The 24,288-nt window shown below is 41.9% G+C and overlaps 1 pseudogene; it reads left to right on the top strand.

Annotated features, from left to right (window-relative positions):
- Window positions 1-779: 779 nt before the first annotated feature.
- LOC111959232 (piggyBac transposable element-derived protein 4-like) overlaps window positions 780-24,288 on the top strand; it is a 104,828-nt pseudogene continuing 81,319 nt past the window's right edge.

Raw genomic sequence — 24,288 nt, forward strand, 5'->3', positions numbered from 1 at the left:
GAGGCTGAAAAGAGAATGGACAGGAGGCATTTTTAGGAGGGAGCTAGGGGTTTCCGAAATGTGAAATATACACTAAGTATACCAAACATTAGGAAAACCTTCCTAATATTGAGTTGTGTCTATAAGGTGTCAAAAGTTTTCCACAGGGATGCTGGGCCATGTTGTCTCCAATGCTTCCCACAGTTGTCAAGTTGGCTGGATGTACTTTGGGTAGAAGACCCTTCTTGAAACACACGGGAAACTGTTGTGTGAAAAACCCTGCAGCGCTGCAATTCTTGACACGAACCGGGGCACCTGGCACCTACTACCATACCCCGTTCAAAGGCACTTAAATATTTTGCCTTGCCCATTCATCCTCTGAATGGTACACATACACAATCCATGTCTCAATTGTCTCAAGGCTTCCTTCTTTAACCTCTCCTCCCCTTCATCTACACTGATTGACGTAGATTTATCAAGTGACATCAACCAGGGACCATAGGTTTCACCTTGAATCACCTCGTCAGTCTATGTCATGGAAAGAGCGGATGTCCTTTATGTTTTGTATACTCACTGTAATGTTTTATAGATGGCAGGTGACAATCAATGCAATTTAGATGGTCCATAGTAGACAAGTACTCCTAACCCAAATGTAATTTCAACATGGTAGGTTTTTATGCTTTATAGGCTGCATATTGAAACAAATAAATATTGATGTGTTGGTTGTCTTTTATTCATGCAAAAAAATGCATTGTTGTGAAAAATGAATGGGCCTACATTCTGAAAGCCCCCAAGAAAAAATGATAAAGGTCCGGTCCCACAGTCGAACATCCTACATCTTTATTTACCTAGGTTTGTAGCAGAGATATCTTCACCATGTTCTCTTTGTAATGGAAACAGTGTCCTTTCCAGCCTGAATTTCTGAAGTTGTAAACAGAGGTCAAGTCACACGAGGTTGCCCAGTCCGGGGCCCGCAATGAGGATGCCCAGTCTGGGGCCCGCTACGAGGGTCCCCAGTCCGGGGTCGGCGGTGAAGGTCCCCGCACCAGAAGCGCCACCAAAGTGGGGGGAGCCAGAGGCGGAGGGGGGTCTACGTCCCGCACCAGAGCTGCCGCCGTAAAGGAGGCCCACCCGGACCCTCCCCTTTAGAGTCAGGTTTTGCAGCCGGAGTCCGCACCTTTGTGGGGGGGTACTGTCACGCCCTGGCCATAGAGAGGCTTTTATTCTCTATTTTTGGTTAGGCCAGGGTGTGACTAGGGTAGGCATTCTAGTTTCTTTATTTCTATGTTTTCTATTTCTTTGTGTTTGGCCGGGTGTGGTTCTCAATCAGAGGCAGCTGTCTATCGTTGTCTCTGATTGAGAACCATACTTAGGTAGCCCTTTTTTCCACCTGTCTTTGTGGGAAGTTGTCTATGTTGTTGGCACTATAGCCTTTAGCTTCACGGTTGTTTTCTCGTTTGTTGTTTTGTTGGCGTCATTTTTGAAAATATAGCAAAATGTACGCTGACCACGCTGCACCTTGTTCCTGTTCATTCAACAGCCGTGACAGGTCAAGACTACTTTCAGCACATCAAATTGTTATCCCATGGCTGCCAAGTTGGACTAAAAAAGCAATTTCCAGACTACAAAGGCAAAAAATCCATCCCGAGAGAGGAAATGGAGCTGAAATTAACTCTAAAATGTAATCAAGTACGTTCTCTCTGTTGGGTAGCGTATGGGTGGAGTGGGCGAAGAAGTTGTGTAATGACATTTCCATCTTCCTCTCAAAACAGTTCCTAGTTCCCTTTGCGCTTGTGCCAGGTCCCAGCTCTCCTGCAATGAGACTGGATCTTGAATACACAACATAGGTTTTTATGATTCTTCCGGGCTAGTGCAGCAACAGAACATTTAATTGAACCAGTTCATCCTGCAAGGCTAAAAAGATTACTCCTGTAATGGCCTCTTCTGAGTCACGGCAATAGCATGATTTGCTGATTGTCAAGTGTCCCTGTAACACTTCCTGACATATAGAATATATAATACCCATCATAATAATGAAAGGTACTACACTATATCAAATTACATAGACTAAGTGTATAAAACATTAAGAACACCTTCCTAATTTGCCCTCAGAACAGACTAAATTTGTTGGGGCATGAACTCTACAAGGTTTCGAAAGCATTCCACAGGGATGTTGGCCCATGTTGACTCCAATGCTTACCAAAGTGGTGTCAAGTTGGATGGATGTCCCTCGGGTGGTGGACCATTCTTGATACACATGGGAAACTGTTGAGTGTGAAAAACCCAGCAGCGTTGCAGTTCTTGACACAATCCTGTGTGCCTGGCACCTACTACCATAACCCGTTCAAAGGCACTTAAATGTTTTGTCTTGCCCATTCAACTTCTTAAAATGGCACAGATACACAATCCATGTCTCAATTGTCTCAAGGCTTAAAAATCCTTCTTTAACCTGTCTCCTCCCCTTCATCTACACTGATTTAAGTTGATTTACAAGTTGACATCAATAAGGGATCATAGATTTCACCTGGATTCACCTGGTAGTCTATGTCTTGGAAATAACCATGTTCATAATGTTTTGTACATTCAGTGTAGCTAACTCCATGATAATGAATGAAAATGTAAACAAATAAGGAAAAAGATCAAAGATGAAGTCACAGAAATGTATATTTACTATTTAATGCCTCTTGCATATATGTCAATTAACTTTTGGATAGATTGGTCGGTCGCTTTAAACAAATCCTCATACTCCTCATATAACCTCACTAACATTTCAATGATTTTGTCACTCTTACACCAGCATTCTGTCGACTTTGACAGAGGACCTAACATGAGGTGTTGCCATAAACGTGCCATAAATAAATGACTCAAAGACTTGGTGGGCAGTGCTTTAGTTAGCGCTGCTCTTTTTGTGGCCTCCTCTCTGCTCGGAAACAGTGTCGACTCTGGCACAGAGTCATGGTCCCTTTCAACTCCTGGCTGGCGGTGTAATTTGCCAATTCCTCACACTCTGACAAACAGGCCCTGACTGCCGGCCCCGAACCCCCCGTCAGCCCTGCTCTCATGGACAGGAAGACCCGGAGACGGCTGGGAGGGAGACAAGCATCTCTGGAGACGCCACAGCCTCACCCCGATGTGACCACATGGTCGGAAGAGAAGAGAGGGCCGGAGAGTGTCAGACAATGAACAAAAAGAAACCAACTAACCGCAGTCTGGCTCTCAGAGCAACACTACCAGCACCAGCCCTCTGTGTAACATCATTTCCCAATAAAAGAGAGAGCCACTCTGGATGGCCTTTTCGCAATGTGACAGCTTGCCGCTACCTCAGAGAGCTACCCCTAAATTGCTCTCTGGACTATAAATGAGCTGCACTACAAGCTGGACCGCCTGCCCCAAGCTGGAACGCATGTGCTGGAGTCGGACACCCACACACAAAATGATGCATTTGATGTCGGTGGCTTGAACGGGACCAAATGTCCAAATGTGAAGGAATATTTAACAATATGTTGTCTGTGTCATGCTCTGATGTTGAGGCCACACTATAGTGGAGAGAGAGGGAGGGGGGAGGTAAGGTGGAAGTAAAACACATGAGCATTCCTCTTTTCATCCTCCCATCAATAAAGCAGGCCTGCAGCATGGCCTGCAATTTCCATCCTTTTAACAGATTGAAATAAATGCTCAGGCAAATTATTCCCAGGCACTCCAGCTCTGCCTACGTCGGACAGGGCCTGTCAGGGATCCGACAGGGATCGGACAGAGATCCGGAAAAGTAAATAATCGGATTTTGTTTACCTTTATCTCCCAGACTCCATGGAGAAGGGAGGGGCTTTGAAATGCGATGTCTTCTTTTCACGACACCTTTGTATACCCCCTAGCTGTCTGCACACCCGGCCTTTAGATGCTGTGCCCTTTCCAAGGGGCTGGCAGGCACAGCCTCAAATAAACCTGCTGGAAATGCCAGCCCTGTTTTCCATGTTCCTCTCTTTTTTTCCGCTTTTCATCTTCTTCTTTCCCAATGTTTATCAGTCGTTGGACTCTCTCGAAATGAGGAGTCTTTCTTGGTTACGGATGGGAGTTCATGTGGAGGTTGGTGGAAATTCACCAGGTCTTTAACAAAACTTTTGGTGAAAACAACAGAAAAAATGCTCAAGCCTGATCAACTGGATGCCAGCCATCTTAGGCTCCTTTGAATGAGTATACACAAGTAATAAGCATGTCTGCTGCGTGCTATTGGGTCTGGTCATGACATCTCCCTGGCGAGGGCCATGCCAGCTTTCTCTACAAAGACAGATTGTGCAAGGTGGAATTTCCTGGAGAGTAGCCGAATGTCCGGAACGCTCCCATTGTGTTCCTGCGCTCTGCAGGGACTTGCACATGGAGATTTAGTGGCATACTTGAGTCCTTGCCCCAGCAGCTCTTCACCAGGGAAATCCAGTGAAACTCCAGCCCAGCCACCTGATTCCTCAGTGACAGCCCTTCATGGGAAAAATGTTGGGGCTGTTCAGACAACTATGGGAATGATGGGGATTTGGGAATCCCTCCTTGGAGGCAAGATAGAGCCCCACCCTTTCCCTGGCAACCATGAACCAAAACACACAGATACATTTCTTGCTCCAATAGGCTGAATAACTCTCTGGCGTTGTGCAACCCATTTCAGGTGGAGCTTTGGGAGTTATTCAGTGGGCTGGAATAACACAGTTTCATACAGAGCAAGGATCTCTTGGAACTTCCTTCCATCTCCAATTACTCAAGGAAAACAGAGGAGAGATTGACTTCATCACTACTTGTATTTGTGAGAAGTATTGATATGTTGACTGCACCAAGCTGTCTGTTTAAAACTACTAGTACATAGCTCAAGTCCAGAACAGACATGAGCCGCACAGTACTATAGTACATAAAGCAATGACTACACGGAACTCTATTCCACATCAAGTAACTCATGCAATCAGTAAAATCTGGTAAAAAAATCTGATAAAATACAGCGGGGACTGTGAAGAGACACACACACACACAGGCACAGACACATACATACACACACACACACACACACACACACACAAACATACGCACTATGCACACACGTACATATGGATTTATGTTGTAGATATGTGGTAGTAGAGTAGTGCATGAGTGCACACACTTAATGTGTTGTGAAATCTGTTGTGAAATTTACTGTAATGTTTTTAATTGTACATAAGTGCCTTAATTTTCCTTGACACCAAAAAAACAGATTAAAAAAACTCATGGAACGGAGCGGACTGTGATGGGATACACTCTAACACACATTATTCTTTAGTTGCATTATTTTGTAGTTAAATTGCTTGTATATCGTTGTATTTAAAATTTGTGTGACTTTCCTCGTTTATCAGTGTATCAGTGTTTTGTTAATTGTCATGTTTTCTGTTTTTTTGTGGACCCCCGGAAGAGTAGCTGCTGCTTCTGCAAAATCTAACGGGGATCCGAATATTGCATATTTACACTTTTCTGATTGAATCTAGGCCTTAATGTCAAATGTCCCTGAGCACTGCTACTTTTAGTTGTTGTTAGATAATCACACAATGATTGCCTTGATTACGGGCAACTTTTAGTAAAGTTCAGAAATCTATTCTTGCCAATAAACCTCTGGTTGATTTCTGTCATGGTCACAGACCTGGTGGGGAAGTAGGGAATTCCTTAATACAGTTTATTGTTGTATATTTACTGACAAAATACAGTTCAGCTGTAGAAATACATTAAAAGTTGTTTCCACTATTTTCACTGCAAATCAGTAGCTGGTAATTTACTATAACATTTTCTTAGATACCATAAGTGCGTCTAAAGTATCCTATAAGTTTAAATGCATTTGCAAGTGATGCATGCCAAGTTAATTTGCAGGACGAGGCAAAAAGTACCCAAGTGCATTGTGATTGACAGAAAATACAGTATATAGCAAAACACTATTACAGTATCCTATTACTGTAGAAATTGGCCGTATAATGTCTGTAAAATTTACCACAAAATTAACAACAATGGCTAACAGTTGATTTCACACGTGTGTTTTGGAACACTTCACATGTGACAGTTCATGTCTCGTTGTATAAATGATTGGAGACAGGCGCAGGAATATGTAATAGTGGGTTTTAATACTCCACCCAACAATACATACCATGAAAAGACACGACGATGAAGCCCAAAACAAACACGTATACAAAAACACAGGGATGTAACCCAAACAAAAGAGCGAGGTAAAACCTCTAATAAAAACCTCTAATAAAAACATGGGACGAGACCTGCAATACACTATATGGGGCGGGACCCGTAATGACAAATGCACAACAATACACGGGACGAGGCCCGTAATAACAAGTGCACAATACACGCAGCATGAAAGCCGAAATAACAAAGCACAGGTACTTACAGACCAACGGACATGGGAACAACAACCAACAAGACAATGGTGAACAGAGGGCACATATATACAATTATTAATCAGGGGAATGGGAATCAGCTCAGTGACGCCTAGAGGCCGGTGACGTAGACCTCCGGAACTGGTGCACGGAATGAGCAGCAGTACCAGGGGGAATCTGTGACAGTGACCCCCCCCCCCACGCGCTGCACCAGCAGCGGAATGACACCAGTCTTGGGGACGACCACAGGGACGCGGTGCAGGTTGGTCAGGGCGCCGATGGGGAAAATCCCTGGTTAGCAAAGCGTCCAGGATGTCTCTAGGCCGTACGTGTGAAATCATGTGAAAATGCACCCTTACCGAAAAAACGAGCTTCTGGCAAACAGTTGTGGCAAATATTTGCGGCAAGCTCAAATTTTCAGTTTTTAGGCAAACTGTTACATTTGTGGCAACTTGTGAACTTCTGGCAAACAATTCTAGGAAACTTGTAGTGAACATTCTGTTTGCTGCAAATTTGCCGAAACTCAGTATGAAAATGCAAATTAGATCAGGTTTTTGGTTACTGTGTGATAACACTGAAATGGCGTATCTACATAAACCTAATCATATAACTTCAAATGAAATTACTTCTCAGAGAAAAAAAATTAAACATGAAATGTAGTTGTTACGTCCGTCGTTAGATGAATGAGACCAAAGCGCCACGTGGAAAGTGTTCATGATTTTTAATACTGAACTCCGACAAAACAACAAAATACAAAACCGAACGTAACGTTCTGCAGGGCTAGACAGCAACTATGCAAAAACAAGATCCCACAATCTAAGGTGGGAAAAACAGCTGCCTCTGATTGGGAACCATACTAGGCCAACAAAAAATAGAAACATATCCCCAGCGACTGCCCCGAAACCTGAAGGATCTGGAGAAGGTCTGTATGGAGGAGTGGGCCAAAATCCCTGCTGCAGTGTGTGCAAACCTGGTCAAGAACTACAGGAAACGTATGATCTCTGTAATTTTAAACAAAGGTTTCTGTACCAAATATTAAGTTCTGCTTTTCTGATGTATCAAATACTTCTGTCATGCAATAAAATGCAAATGAATTACTTAAAAATCATACAATGTGATTTTCTGGATTTTTGTTTTAGATTCCGTCTCTCACAGTTGAAGTGTACCTATGATAAAAATTACAGACCTCTACATACTTTGTAAGTAGGAAAACCTGCAAAAATCGGCAGTGTATCAAATACTAGTTCTCCCCACTGAATATACATTTGCAATAATGTTTAAAAACCTGTTTTACTTTGTCATTATGAGTTAATGTGTGTAGATTGAGGAGGAAAAACATGTATTTAATCCATTTTAGAATAAGACTGTAACTACAAAAATTGGAAAGTGGAAAAGTCATTCGGTCTGAATACTTACCGAATGCACTCTACCTTGCTCCAATACCTATCCACTAATGACTGTAAAACCTGTGATCAGTCCCCATGAGCCAACATACATGGGTAGGATCTGGTCACCTCCACCTGGCTCAGGTACTCAACCATGTTGGTCCCAACATGATAGAAATCATTTGATTTTAGAATATGAGGACTTGTGCAAAGCATGGAGGCACACTGACAATGCCATGACAAACAATTTATTTTCTATACTATATAGCCATTTGCACATYAATATAAACACTAAATCCCTGTTTAATGCCTACTGTACATCTTCCATTAATTTGGGGTTGAGGTTCATTTACACAACAACGCCTTGGAGTTTGCAGTTAACCGAGTTTGGAATGCTGTTCCTTTCATTCAAGGTTTACAAATGCTATCATCTAATTTCCCCGTCAATCTCCCTATGCCTATCCACTTTTTAAACTTACGATGCCTACTATGCCTATTCACTAAGTCAGTGAAGGACTTTCTGGTTTCTTCGAAGGTGGGTCAGAATGTCTTCCTGCTAATCTTGTAAACTGGTGTTGGGAGGACCACTGGCAGACGTCTTCAAGCGATGTCACCATTTTGTTTCTGGATAGAAGAATGTTTAGTGAATAACTTGATTGTTTCAGGCTAAAAATGAATGAGCATGTGAGGCACCACCAACAGGTTCATTTTAAACTAAACCTGCAGAACATCTTGGGCATGCTTCTCTTGGCTGGCGATGTGAAGTTTTGTCCTTGGAGACCGCGATCCATGTGAACATTTTTATCCACATGTTAAAGGTTAGGTGATCATGTGAAAATCCATATGTTAAATAAACACATGGTTTCACACAAATTCACATGTGCAAAAAAAAAGGAAAGTTGTGAAAATGATGTGATTTTCCATGTGAAATTATTTGGTTTTTCCATAAGTGAATCTACACATCTTGGACATTTTTGAGACATTAATGTCTCAAAAATACATTTATTCCACATCACTTTTTTTTCTTAGCCTTTGAACTGATTATCAAATACCCCATTGTAGGTCTGATTCTCATAAACCTTGCAGCATAAATATGTATCAAAGCATTTTCCCATCCACTGTTTTAAGGTAAAAAGCTTTCAGTAACCCCTCTCAATTTCATTTACAGAACTATGGATGCAAGAAGTGACCATCCATGATATCAAAATATAGTTTTAACCATGTTTGGAGGCAATACTTTGGTTTCTATTAGGCTATGACAGTTGAACTAAGCTCATCAAGCATTTGTAAGTTATATTATTCAAGAATCAATATGTACATATTACATATTTTTATGTAAAAAAAAATATGTAGCAACTACAAATCGGCCTTTAAAAGTTATCTGATTATGTAGTGTTGGTACATTCCCTAAGTGGTTCCTGATTGGGTAGGTAGTATATTACAGTTACAGTGAGGGAAAAAAATATTTGATCCCCTGCTGATTTTGTACGTTTGCCCACTGACAAAAAAATGACCAGTCTATAATTTTAATGGTAGGTTTATTTGAACAGTGAGAGACAGAATAAAAACAAAACAATCCAGAAAAACGCATGTCAAAAATGTTATAAATTGATTTGCATTTTAATGAGGGAAATAAGTATTTGACCCCCTCTCAATCAGAAAGATTTCTGGCTCCCAGGTGTCTTTTATACAGGTAACGAGCTGAGATTAGGCGCACACTCTTAAAGGGAGTGCTCCTAATCTCAGTTTGTTACCTGTATAAAAGACACCTGTCCACAGAAGCAATCAATCAATCAGATTCCAAACTCTCCACCATGGCCAAGACCAAAGAGCTCTCCAAGGATGTCAGGGACAAGATTGTAGACCTACACAAGGCTGGAATGGGCTACAAGACCATCGCCAAGCAGCTTGGTGAGAAGGTGACAACAGTTGTTGCGATTATTCGCAAATGGAAGAAACACAAAAGAACTGTCAATCTCCCTCGGCCTGGGGCTCCATGCAAGATCTCACCTCGTGGAGTTGCAATGATGATGAGCACGGTGAGGAATCAGCCCAGAACTACACGGGAGGATCTTGTCAATGATCTCAAGGCAGCTGGGACCATAGTCACCAAGAAAACAATTGGTAACACACTACGCCGTGAAGGACTGAAATACTGCAGCGCCCGCAAGGTCCCCCTGCTCAAGAAAGCACATATACATGCCCGTCTGAAGTTTGCCAATGAACATCTGAATGATTCAGAGGACAACTGGGTGAAMGTGTTGTGGTCAGATGAGACCAAAATGGAGCTCTTTGGCATCAACTCAACTCGCTGTGTTTGGAGGAGGAGGAATGCTGCCTATGACACCAAGAACACCATCCCCACCGTCAAAAGTGGAGGTGGAAACATTATGCTTTGGGCGTGTTTTTCTGCTAAGGGCACAGGACAACTTCACGCATCAAAGGGACGATGGACGGGGCCATGTACCGTCAAATCTTGGGTGAGAACCTCCTTCCCTCAGCCAGGGYATTGAAAATGGGTCGTGGATGGGTATTCCAGCATGACAATGACCCAAAACACACGGCCAAGGCAACAAAGGAGTGGCTCAAGAAGAAGCACATTAAGGTCCTGGAGTGACCTAGCCAGTCTCCAGACCTTATTCCCATAGAAAATCTGTGGAGGGAGCTGAAGGTTCGAGTTGCCAAACGTCAGCCTCGAAACCTTAATGACTTGGAGAAGATCTGCAAAGAGGAGTGGGACAAAATCCCGCCTGAGATGTGTGCAAACCTGGTGCGTCTCCCAGTAACTTCTATCCATACTGCACCTGCCTGTCAACTTTACAATCCCTCCCTTGGCTGTATCCCTTATTACTTTTCTACATTCTTCAAGAATCAATGGCTATATATCTTGAAAAGACATGAGCAGCCATTTGAACAGCAGGAAATATCCCACATTGGGACTTTAACCATGAGGGAGTAAACCTAAAACGGACCGTAGATCATTGTCTAGGGGGAAATATTTCCTTGCACCACATATGAACCACTGGTCCCATAGTGTGATATTTGGCAATAGGCGAAAAGTGAAACTCACAGCCCAGAGAACAAAACAAGAAAGAGCAGGTCAATTCCACTCCATGATGTCATGAATGATGAATGTGTATCTGGTTAATCTGATGGTGCAAGCCAAGATTAAAGGAATACATTTGGTTCAAATAAAGTCAAAATACTATTTAATGTTGTTTGGCAGATGAGGGGAAAGAAATATGGTTGTATTACAATATAGTGGTTGATTCACAGATCCAGGCAAAAACATATTGAGCAAGGTTTTCAGTACGACCTTACAATGACCGAAGAACCCATGACGTAGCACACAAGGCTCACACATTTGATGCATCCCGCTGGTCTTCAAAGTGAGTTAGACCACATCAGAAGCCTTCGGAGGATGACCAGTGGGTTGAGCAAATGGTCCATGAATCAAATAGCCCAAATAGACCATCCAGTCTGGGTCCACATCGGGTTCTAGAAAGCAGTATTTTTCTGTTTCTGAGGAAACTCAGGCCTCAGGCCGCTTGAAGGAGAAGTTTTTGTAGTATCCTGTTGAGAGTATGTCATTGTGATTAAATGGTATACAGATGTAGGATCTTAATTTGATCTATTTTGTTGATGAAAATGTTCCTTCTTGTAGTGTATTCAGGGTTTGACATGTCTTTTAAAGTTTGTAATATCCACTTTAAAATTTCAGACTTGATTTTGTCCGAACGTAAATGTATCAAACCCTACAAAAATGGTCCATTAATTATAATCCACATAATAATTCACATTTCCTGTTGCTGCAGGATTATTTTCCTGCTTTAGCAAACTGGCTCAAATTAAGAACCTACATCTGTAAGTTCACATACAGGTCACTTTCACGTGTCTTCCCTGTATAACAGAGTGGGCCTGGAACCCACAACCTTCTGGCCAACATCACACAACACTCAAAGCCAATCATATTAGCCTATAGAGCAAGACACTATTATTTCACCCCCTGAGCAACAATTGGCATTCAGATCTCAGGGAGGTGACACATCGGTATACTCCAGCCAACATGTTACAGGTTTCACATCCACTACACACACCTGCATATACTATATGTACACTCTAAACAATGCTGGGTTAAAAGCAACCCAATTTGGGATATTTGGTAACCCAGCGCTGAGTAAATATTGGACAGAACACACTCTGGGTATTTTGACCCAGCCAGATGGGTTGAGTGAATAACCCAACACGTTGGGTTGTTGGGATTACCAAACATGGGTTAATTTAACCATCAATTGGGTATTTTTTACTCTTATGCTGGGTTGAGATGGGTGTTCTTGAATGTAATCCTTAGGTTATTTTCATGAGGCTTGGTTTATTAGGGTTGTGGCTTTCAGCTAGATCTGTTTGACCACCCATGAGAGTAAATGTCATTGCTGTTCATCAGAAGTTTACGATTAAAAAATAATTGGCCATTTTACACTTCTATAATATTAAGATGATCTATTACATATTATAGTACGGTATACCACCTTATTGTATCCCTATAATGGGATTTACAAAGGCTTTTAGGGAACTCATACACTTCTGTGAGCCTCAATGAAGCTACATCGGTCATGTTACCTCCCTGATATCTGAATGTTAATCTGTATTCATTGGGTATGGATCAAACAGAGCAGGGTAGAATATTGTTAAGCTCGAGTATAATGGGTAGCATGGTAGTATGAGCTATTCATCCCTCATCATAGCTGCTGTGTGTGGTCCTTATCTCCCTGATATGTGACCCTCCCTTGTAACCTTGAACCGATTCAAGGCTGCTGGATTTATTGTGTTCTCCTTCGCTCTCCCCCTCTATCTTTCTCCTCCTTGTATTCTTCCCTTTCTCCTCCTCTCTCTCTCTTCCTCAGCTTTCCCTTTCTCCCTTTCCACTGTCCCTTCTCCCTCCTTCTCCATCCCCTTCTCTCTGTCTTTATTTTTCCTTCTTGTACTTGTTATCTTGGTCAGGCATTGACGTGGCCACTACCACCCCCTACCTCCCTATTTTTCTCTTTTGTTCCTCTCTCCCTCCTTCTCTTGCCTTTTGGCAGCCTCCATCCCACAGCAACCCCATCATCTCGGTGTCATTTGCGCATCGTGACCTGCTATTGGAAACGGATATCCAAACAAAGCACAACCTATCATCTTTACATCAGGCTAATGGGAGTATCAGAGGGGTGTTTCCAATAACAGAGCCACAGTACCAGGCGGCCACAAGGGTTCAGAGCGGGGACGGATAGACCGCAGAGAGAGAGAGAGGGGAGGAGTGGAGAGAGAGAGAGAGGAGAGACAGAGGGGGGTTGGGAGTAGATAGAAGGGGGGGGGGGGGGKGGAGAAAAAACTGCCTGAGGAAGTGGGGAGAGTGAGAGACACCGAGATCCACAGAAAGCTGGAGGCAGACAACACTGTCTGCTCCTCCCTAACCCGTACCAAACCCCTTGATTAATGCGAGGGAACGATAGTTCACAGACCTCTGTGCTAATGACTGGAGCTTATGGAGAGCTGCCACAGAAGTTTGATAACATTGAGTAGGAGAAACAGGCACGCAGACTTCCCATGCTCGCTTCAAGAGCATTTGAAAAACAATGTACATTATGTATTATGTTCTTGAAAACATTATAGCCCGACTCCTCGATTCCAAGGGAACAATGGCTGAGTGCATTGCTGGTCACTCATCCCAATTAAAATGCATTATTTATTCCAGATATGTTTGTGTTCTTTGGTTAAATGCACGTATTGGCTGCTTGCTTCGATTAAGTGCACGTATTGTCGACAGACTTTGGGTTACATGTTCCACATGGCAAACAACACTGAACTTGGCAAAAGATACTGATATAAATACCCACTTCATAATGCACTTTAACCTCATTCATAACAACTTATGAGCTATGTATAATAATACACTATAACACAAGACATGGGTGCTACAACACAAAGGGGAATTGACATTCACACTGAATGGTGTCACCATGGAGTTAGAACATTACAAGTTCGTATGACTGTTCATCTTCAGGACAAAGACACTTGTGTGTGTGATGTTTAGTGTGTGAGAAAGTGAAACAAAACAGCATGATTCCATCTGGTATAACCTACCACCTGGATATGGACACTAGTCATAGGAGAAACATCGCCATTTCGCCAATGGATATATTGTTTCTCTCTACTTACCCCAACTCCCTCACTGCTTTCCTCCTTTCCTCCCTCCCTCACCACCCCTCACTACAAAATCAGTGGGCTGGATTGGCACTTATTTGGGCTTCCTCCACGTCTGTGAAGGAGGCTGCCTTTTTGGTTTCTTAAGTGCTTTGCCCCTATGGGCTGTCTCTCTATCGATGCAGGACGCATTCACCGGGACTACAGAACCTTTTAGAGGACTAGCCTTTTGCACATGGTGAACGAGAGAGAGAGAGGAAAGGGGGAGAGAGAAGGAATGCGGGAGAGGGATAGAGGGAGAGAAATAAAGAGAGGGAAAGGGGGGAGAGAGAGAAAGATGAAGGAGAGGAAAAAAGAGAGAGAGGGAGAAAAAGAGAGAGGGCGGGGGAGAAAGAGATTGCTTTCAATTGCATCCTGCGTTGCAGAAATTAAATGGCTAGTGTCATAAAGGCCTATACAAACAATGGGCCCATTCACCCCATCGGAGTATCTGTCATGGCCGAGAACATACAATACTTCTGATTCAGTGCATTTGCTGCTTCGTTCTCAATGTGCCTCTTACCCTCATGCCACTTCTTCCACAGAGGGAAATGCCTAGTTTAAACCCCAAAACGTTGTCGTTGTTTCTGGCCTGATCATATGCAAGCAGAAGGGAGTTAAAAAGTGAAGATGATCATAATTAAATCTCATTTTGATCATCTGAATTCTAACATTACATATCATGATTTCTTTGGGAACATATGTTTAATATCTACATATTCTATGGAAAATCTATATTAAAAGAGCACAGATGAGCAAGTGTTGTAGAAAAATTGATTTTAGCTGGGCAGGTATCCAGTATATCCAGTCTGTTTTTCTTTGGGACGGGTATATTTGACATTACCTCACTGTCTTACTTAAATTTCTTAAATTTTATTGTTGTTCATATATTATTTTATACTTATGCTGAAGTTGTGTGCTTGCTCAAGTAAATGGAAAAAACACCTCAAGCAACTATCTACAAGGTGCAATATGTTCGGGGTGGGTGGGAGGAGAGAGAGGGGGGGGGGGTTCCCAACAGACTGACATTTGGACTCATGCCCAAGGGCCTATCTCCTTTTCTCTCCCTCTCCCTGCCTGTCTCCTGTAACAGCTACAACAGCAACCGGGTTTCCACTCCCAACCTCTGAACCACTCCCCAGCTGGTTCTCCAGACATTTTTTCTTCATTTTGATTTCGATCATCTCTTTTTTGGTTCCAGGCGTAAATTTTGGGCTCCCCAGGAAATGGATGTAGCATGTGTGAGGGATTGGTGCTGCTCTCACCAGCCGCCAGTCATTGGTTCAGAGTGGCGAATCTATCCAACAGCAGGCCAAGGGAGAGCCCAGTCCTGCCCACATCCCCTCTCCAGCTCCTCCCCCTCACCTACGTCATCAATACTTGGGATGTGTTCAGAATGCTTTAAATGTTAAATGAGCGCTAGAAAAACAGTCACAGTGTTGAATTGAACACCTGGTTGCAGAGTGTTGTCAGTATGGCAGCTGAAAGTGTATTTGACTGTACTTTAATCTCACTGATAACTTTGCACATTTCATAGAATTGAATTTCCAAAAATGTTGAAGTTCTCTCATTCAAAATAAACTGTTCAAGTGTTTAACAGCATTACACACTCTGAGTGCACCTCTGGCCACAGATGCCTACTACCCCCAGGCCGTTAACCATCACATATCAGCCAGAGCAAATAAGGTTGTTTGAACTTCTAAACACAACTTGTAAAGATAGTCAGTCCATGCTTAAACAAGTCCATGAGGGGGGATCTGCTTTTGACGGTCTATTCTCCAACTGGGGCTTGCTTGCCTTTGGCCATGCTCAGGATTTGAATTATTGTAGAAAGTCCTTGAGTTTCACCAAACTGACAATGGTTGAATTCATGATCATAATTCATAATCCTCTAAGCTCCAAATGGAGACCTTGGGCAACAGACAAATCCTCACATTGGTGTATGGAGTTGGAGGTCAAGTTTCTTAAAAAAAAAAAGAAAGACACTGCAAGGCTTGCACAATAACAAAAAGAGAAGCCTACAGCAAATGAGCAATAAACCATATCAGCTGAATAACCGTTGGTTACTGTTGCTCTCTGTCCAAACCAGTAGATCTCAAATGGCAGCCTAGTCCTTGCCAACACAGGCTGTAGGCTACTCCAAACCCTTCAATTATCCCTGAAACACATTCTCGCTGCATGTTGTTTTGACTTTTGTCCGATTCTGTCAGACGGCCATGAAATGAATGGTCATTCATTGGGACTTAAATTAAACACTGGTTGTGTTGAACTCTGCTCCAGTAAACATGGTGGAGTACACCAAAATCATAGGAACAAACCTTGGGTTGGTACTATAGTGCACTGTACTGTACATCTCCCAGGGAAATTCTTTGTTTTTTAACTATTTTCTGTCTCCCTTTGTTCAGAATGGGAATTCAGTCATCGTGCCTGAATTGAAAAATGTAGGTCAATTTAAAGTTGGACTTGTTGCATTGAGCATCTCGCTGTAAATATGTATTTATTTTATTTAACATTATGTTTAACCTCTCCAGAGTGGCACAGTGGTCTAAGGCACTGCATCTCAGTGCTAGAGGTGTCACTATAGACTATAGACCCTGGTTCGATTCCAGGCTGTATCACTGTATCCGGCCGTGATTGGGAGGTACAGAATTGGCATAGCGTCGCTGGCGTAGGCTGTCATTGTAAATAACAATTTGTTCTTAACTGATTTGCCTAGTTAAATAAATATATGTAATATGTTCCAATTAGTACCTTCTGGCATGAAGAGATTACTCTTACGGGAGAGTGGGGTAAGTTGAGCCATTTTTTTCATTCAGCGTCACTCCGTCAATGGAAATACAGTGCATTCGGAAAGTATTCAGATCCATTGACTTTTTCACATTTTGTTAAATTACAGCCTTATTTTAAAATGGAATAAATCGTTTTTTTCCCCCATAATGACAAAGCAAAAACAGGTTTTTAGAAATTGTTGCTAATTTATTAAAAATGTAAAACAGAAATATCATATTCACATAAGTATTCAGACCCTTTACTCTGTACTTTGTTGAAGCACCTTTGGCAGCAATTACAGCCTCGAGTCTTCTTGGCTACTTCCATACGCTTGGCACACCTGTATTTGGGGAGTTTCCCCCATTCTTCTCTGCAGATCCTCTCAAACTCTGTCAGATCGGGAGAACAGCTATTGGATCGCTGCACAGCTATTTTCAGGTCTCTCCAGAGATGTTCGATCGGGTTCAAGTCCGGGCTATTGCTGGCCCACTCATGGACAGTCAGAGACTTGTCCCGAAGCCACTCTTGCATTGTCTTGGCTGTGTCCTTTGGGTCGTTGTCCTGTTGGAAGGTGAACCTTCAACCCAGTTTGAGGTCTTGAGCACTCTGGAGCAGGTTTTCATCGAGGATGTCTCTGTACTTTGCTCTTTTTATCTTTCCCTCAATCCTGATTAGTTTCCCWATAACAGCCGCAGAAAAACTTCCCCACAGCATGATGCTGCCACCACCATGCTTCACCATAGGGATGGTATTGGCCAGGTGATAAGCAGTGCCTGGTTTCCTCCAGATGTGACGCTTGGCATTCAGGCCAAAGAGTTCAATCTTGGTTTCATCAGACCAGAGAATCTTGTCTGAGAGTCCTTTAGGTGCCTTTTGGCAAACTCCAAGCAGGATGTCATGAGGAGTGTCTTCTGTCTGGCCACTCTACCATAAAGGCCTGATAGGTGGAGTGCGGCAGAGATGGTTGCCTTTCTGGAAGTTGCTCCCATCTCCACAGAGGAACTCTGGAGCTCTGTCAGAGTGACCATCAGGTTCTTTATCTCCCTGACCAAGGCCCTTCTCCCCCGATTGATCAGTTTGGCCGGGCGGCCAGCTCTAGGAAGAGTCTTGKTGGTTCCAAACKTMTTCCATTTAAGAAAGATGGAGGCCACTGTGTTCTTGGGGACCCTCAAGCAAGTTGTASAAACATCTCAAGGATGATCAATGGACACAGGATGCACGTGAGCTCAATTTCAAGTCTCATAGCAAAGGGTCTGAATACTTATGTAAATAAGGTATTTCTGTTTTTTATTTTTAATAAAACATTTAAAATCAAATTAAACATGCTTTGTCAATATGGGCTATTGTGTGTAGATTGAGGAAAAAATGATTTAATACATTTTAGAATAATTGTGTTACGTGACAAAATGTGGAAAGAGTGAAGGGGTCTGAATACTTTAGGAATGCACTGTATAGTATAATTTCTAACAAAGATATCTACATATATTTCAGGATGTTGAAATAATCTGAATTCATGTAAAAATTACATTAAAGTGGACTCTTGGCATAACTTACCCTAGGTATGGGGTAAGATGTGTCACAGGACAGGGTAAGTTAAGCCACCTTCAAACTTCTGTTCTGAATAAAATACTACCACTGACTTTTTAAGACCATAACTATCTTTATTTTCCAAACACAATTCAACACAATCACAATCAATTTTTTCCTTTTAATCATTTTAATGCATTTTTGCCTTTTAATCACCATGGCAGGCATTGTTGTTACAATACTGTAGTGATAGGAAGTACAAGCACCACCACCAATCAGCTTACACCACTGTGCATACACCCATCGTTGTTATGACAACTAGCGTAGCAATGTCAGAATAAGACTACTGTATGAACACACACAAATCCGATTTGGTCACTTTTAACTTGTTGTTTGGACAGTCAGTATTCCAAAACTGATATGGACAGAAAGCTTAAATTGTTGTTAATCTAACTGCACTGTCCAATTTACTGTAGCTGTTACAGTGAAGGAATACCATGCTATTGTTTGAGGAGAGTGCACAATTATGAACATGTATGAATAAACCAATCAGGCACATTTGGGCAGTCTTGATACAACATTTTGAACATATATGAAATTGTTCATTGGATCAGTCTAAAACTTTGCACATACACTCCTGCTATCTAGTGGCCAAAGTCTAGATTGTGCCTGGGCTGGAATAATACATTATTGCCTTTCTCTTGCATTTCAAAGATGATGGTACAAAAAATATATATACAGTGGGGCAAAAAAGTATTTAGTCAGCCACCAATTGTGCAAGTTCTCCCACTTAAAAAGATGAGAGAGGCCTGTAATTTTCATCATAGGTACACTTCAACTATGACAGACAAAACGAGAAAAGAAATCCAGAAAATCACATTGTAGGATTTTTTATGAATTTATTTGCAAATTATGGTGGAAAATAAGTATTTGGTCAATAACAAAAGTTTATCTCAATACTTTGTTATATACCTTGTTGGCAATGACAAGGGTCAAACGTTTTCTGTAAGTTCTCACAAGTTTTCACACACTGTTGGCTGGTATTTGGCCCATTCCTCCATGCAGATCTCCTCTAGAGCAGTGATGTTTTGGGCTGTTGCTGGGCAACACAGACTTTCAACTCCCTCCAAAGATTTTCTATGGGGTGAGATCTGGAGACTGGCTAGGCCACTCCAGGACCTTGAAATGCTTCTTACGAAGCCACTCCTTCGTTGCCCGGGCGTTGTGTTGGGATCATTGTCATGCTGAAAGACCCAGCCACGTTTATCTTCAATGCCCTTGCTGATGGAAGGAGGTTTTCACTCAAAATCTCACGATACATGGCCCCATTCATTCTGTCCTTTACACGGACAGTCGTCCTGGTCCATTTGCAGAAAAACAGCCCCAAAGCATGATGTTTCCACCCCCATGCTTCACAGTAGCTATGGTGTTCTTTGGATGCAACTCAGCATTCTTTGTCCTCCAAACACGACGATTTGAGTTTTTACCAAAAAGTTCTATTTTGGTTTCATCTGACCATATGACATTCTCCCAATCTTCTTCTGGATCATCCAAAGGCTCTCTAGCAAACTTCAGACGGCTGGACATGTACTGGCTTAAGCAGGGGGACACGTCTGGCACTGCAGGATTTGAGTCCCTGGCGGCGTAGTGTGTTACTATCAGTGGTCTTGTATGTCTTCATTTCCTAATAATTTGCTCCCACAGTTGATTTCTTCAAACCAAGCTGCTTACCTATTGCAGATTCAGTCTTCCCAGCCTGGTGCAGGTCTACAATTTTGTTTCTGGTGTCCTTTGACAGCTCTTTGGTCTTGGCCATAGTGGAGTTTGGAGTGTGCTGTTTGAGGTTGTGGACAGGTGTCTTTTATACTGATAACAAGTTCAAACAGGTGCCATTAATACAGGTAACGAGTGGAGGACAGAGGACCTCTTAAAGAAGAGTCTGTGAGAGCCAGAAATTTGCTTGTTTGTAGGTGACCAAATACTTATTTTCCACCATAATTTCAAATAAATTCATAAAAAATCCTACAATGTGATTTCTGGATTTTTTTCTCATTTTGTCTGTCATAGTTGAAGTGTACCTGATGATGAAAATTACAGGCCTCTCTCATCTTTTTAAGTGGGAGAACTTGCACAATTGGTGGCTGACTAAATACTTTTTTGCCCCACTGTATGCATGTTTTTTTCTTTGTATTATCTTTAACCAGATGTAATGTGTTATATTCTCCTACATTCATTTCAAATGGTATCAATAATGTGCATATCCTTGCTTCAGGTCCTGAGCTAAAGGCAGTTAGATTTGGGTATGTCATTTTAGGCGGAAATTGAAAAAAAAGTGCAGATCCTTAATTGTTATTTTGTCTAAATAGGCTTAATTTATTATGCAGTGCCAGATGTGCTTGTCAGACCATTGGTTCAGCCATTCATTCACTGATTCCATTCATTTATATGATTATTCATTGACAGTTCTTTGATAGGGTTGCTTTTGAATGCCAGAGCACAATTTTACTAATTTGACTTCAGGTTCTGACATTTATCCATGTTTTTTTTAAACTAAATCATTAAAACAATATACTAAGTCGTTTGAATGAGATACTAAGTCGTTCGGACAAGATAATTCCAAAAGTAAACTTTTAATATTTCTTTCTGCCTTGGGCTTCTTTGCCTAACAAACGCTTTGTACTTTTTAAAACACTTTTAACATAGGACAGGCCCTGTTGTTACCTCATATTCCAGCAATAATGCCGTGCATTAAACCTGGGAAGAAAAAATGTTTTTGCTCAACTAGCTATTGCTTCACTTTCCCCATGGTCATTGGCTACATTTACCCCAAGGCAAATCTTTTGACTATATTATTCCACACAACTACAAAGATGCACTTTCATGACCTCAAAATCAGTTTTTTGGGACGTAACTTGCTTACCACTTTTTACATGTTTCTTTCTTCGCAGACTCTGATGACCTATTCGTAAATATTTGGTCTAATGATTAATTTGGTCTATGGTTTCCTAAAAACAAGGGACCTCAACTCACCCTTTTTGGCTCAACTTACCCCACTCTCCCCTACATTGTGAACAGTGGTAGATATACACTGAATGTACAAAACATGAATAACACCTTCCTAATATTGAGTTGCACCCCCTTTTTCCCTCAGACCAACCTCAATTCATCAGGGCATGGACTTTGGTTGGTGGACCATTCTTGATGCACATGGGAAAATGTTGTTCGTTAAAAACCCAGCAGCATTGCAGTTCTTGACACAAACCGGTGCACCTGCCACTTCCATACGCCATTCAAAGGCACTTACATTTTTTGTCTAGCCTATTCACCCTCTGAATGGGACAAATACACAATCCATGTCTCCATTGTCTCAAGACTTAAAAATACTCCTTAAACCTGTCTCCTCCCCTTCATCTACACTGATTGAAGTGGATTTAAGGATCCTAGCTTTCACCTGGGTTCATCTGGTCAGTCTATGTCATAGAAAGAGCAGGTGTTCCTAATGTTTTGTACAGTCAGTGTATGATGACTCTCTGTGGTACAGCTAAATTGAAATGGAGGTAAATCACTAAAAACTATTTTGAATATGTACGTCAATGCCTTCTTTGTATTATTACTGCAGTTGGTGTAACTTAAAACCGATCCCTGAGTACGCTAGTCAGGTTTATCAGGGTTAAACACATAACAGCAAAGACACTGAATGCTCAAAAGGCTGGAACCTGATCCTGAATTGAACGGAGTGGGGTCAACTGCGCACCTGTCATGGACAGTGGTTGACTAAACCCCCCCCCCCCCCCGACCTGCACCTTATCTGGGCCCTACACGTGAAATAAAGGATCAGCTTGAGCATTAAACGTTACATTAAACGCAAGAACACTGCACAGCTTTGTCTGCGGAGTGGAGGCTTGCATTGCTGGAAATAAGTACTTTTCAGCCCGTCTAGTCGAAGCATACAAAGGCAATATTCTTTGTGGTGCATAGCCCAACCGCCCAACCCATTACTGGGACCAACCAATTTAACAAACTGATCTTGATGCCACAGCTCCCAACTCGTTTAATTTTTTTTTKAGATTATTCTTTTCTCTCTTCCTCCGAATCCAATCACAGGAAATTAAACGTGAAACCCACAGTACATTTTATTGGGAGTAGGTTCAGCCCCAAATCCTCGGCCAACTCCTGGAGATGATAGCCCTAAACTCCCAGACTAAAAGGCCATTTAAAGTATGGGTGCGCCACATATCCCACTGCAAGTGCACACTTCCAGGGCTAGTAAATGTCAGGTTAATCCATTTCCTGTTGCTGCTCTCTTTAACAGGGGTTATTAAAATATTAATAGGCTTCTCCACAAAATAAACCCAGATAAAAAACAGGCCCAGGAATTTTTCTTGATAGATCCTTCTCCACTAGTTATGTTCTGCTGAAAGGATCTGCTGCATCTATTCCAAAGAGAGAGAGCGAGAGAGAGGGAGAAAGAAGTGACAGAAAAACAAAGRGCCTATCAAAATAAAGGTACATTACCTACCCTCCCTTTTCTCCATGCCCTATTGGCGATGTTTGATCATCTGACTTTCTACCAGGTGTATTAGACTCACTGGCCTACTTGTAATGCACACACTGGCCCGCTGCTATGTGTTCATGTCTGTGAAATGGTGTAGAATACGTTATTTTTATACACAATATATTTTGACTTCCACATTTCGCTTTACAATTCAAGTAGCCCCTAAGAACTATCCATGAAGTGCCAGCATTGGGTTAAAAAAATGATATAAAAAATAAAAGTGTTGTAAAGCTACAGTTCAATCCCCCTCATAAGAAGAGCTCTGGAGCTAGTAATGGCTTAAATTTGATCCATGGTGAAAATGATTTCTCTGGTGCTGATTAATGTGAATGACTAAAATCGCCCTGTCAGACGAACACACTTGAGGATGGCTATATTTGTGGGTGTGTCATGTGATTACTTGGGCAGTGTACAGAGTGCATCTTGGGAGGTACAGTGCACCTGTAAGTGTTCTGGCTTAGATAGGCAGGGTCTGCGGCTGTGTGCTGACACGTGTGTATATTTGGTCTGATCTCTCGTCTCTTTTATTCTCTCTCTCTCTCTGTGCCCTCTCTCACTTTCCTTCTCTGACTATGCCTGAGAAGATATTATAAAAATAAAAAAAATGGACACTTACACAACAGCACATTTACCTTTTTATAGGAGTACATGAATGCCCTTTCGAGATGAAAAGGACAGGGCACAACAAGAACCATAACACTATATTGCATAATAACCACCCAGCTAGCATATAAACCATATGTTTCTTAGAGCTTGGTGAGAGCGTGGTTGCCTTATAGTTGTTTTGCATACAACATTCCCACAATGTTCTGGGAATGGTGCAGGATACCCAGCTAGCATATCACGTTCTGAGATCTTGTTAAGTGTTTTCAGGTGTGTTGGCCACACCTGATCTTAATGAGTGCTTTGTTCCTTCAAATTGTAGTCTGTTTGAATAGACTAAGATTAACAGCTTTGTATGAGTACAAAACAAACATGGCATGTTAGCTCCATCCTGATGCCGCGTTGGTTCTAATTTCATGGCTGGAGAACAAAAGATCATAGATTAGAATCTCACTGATGGCGTGTCATAATATATATATTTTTTTCTATCATTAATGTCTAAGCAAATTAATTTGCATGTGTTCTGTCTGTGCTTGGAGTTCAAAATAGTTAACCTAAGCTAGCAGTGTTATTCAAAGTGTGATTGAAATGTTCTCACAATGTTATTTAATTACCTTCAAATAACCTGTAATTTCCATTATGTTAATAAAACCTCACAGGAAAACTTTCAGAGAACAATAGTAAAACATTCTCAGAACATCCCTGCAACCAAACAATGAACATTTCCAAAATAGGCTCAATGTTCACTTCCGATCTCAGAACGTTTTTTAAAACGTTCTCTTTTACCGGTCGGGAAACTTATGGCTTCATTCCCAGAACCAGTGGGACATTTTGGGGGGAGTCCAGGTGCAGCGGGGTTAAG

The sequence above is a fragment of the Salvelinus sp. IW2-2015 genome, linkage group LG36, assembly GCF_002910315.2.
Source record: "Salvelinus sp. IW2-2015 linkage group LG36, ASM291031v2, whole genome shotgun sequence".
In the NCBI taxonomy this organism is placed as follows: domain Eukaryota; kingdom Metazoa; phylum Chordata; class Actinopteri; order Salmoniformes; family Salmonidae; genus Salvelinus; species Salvelinus sp. IW2-2015.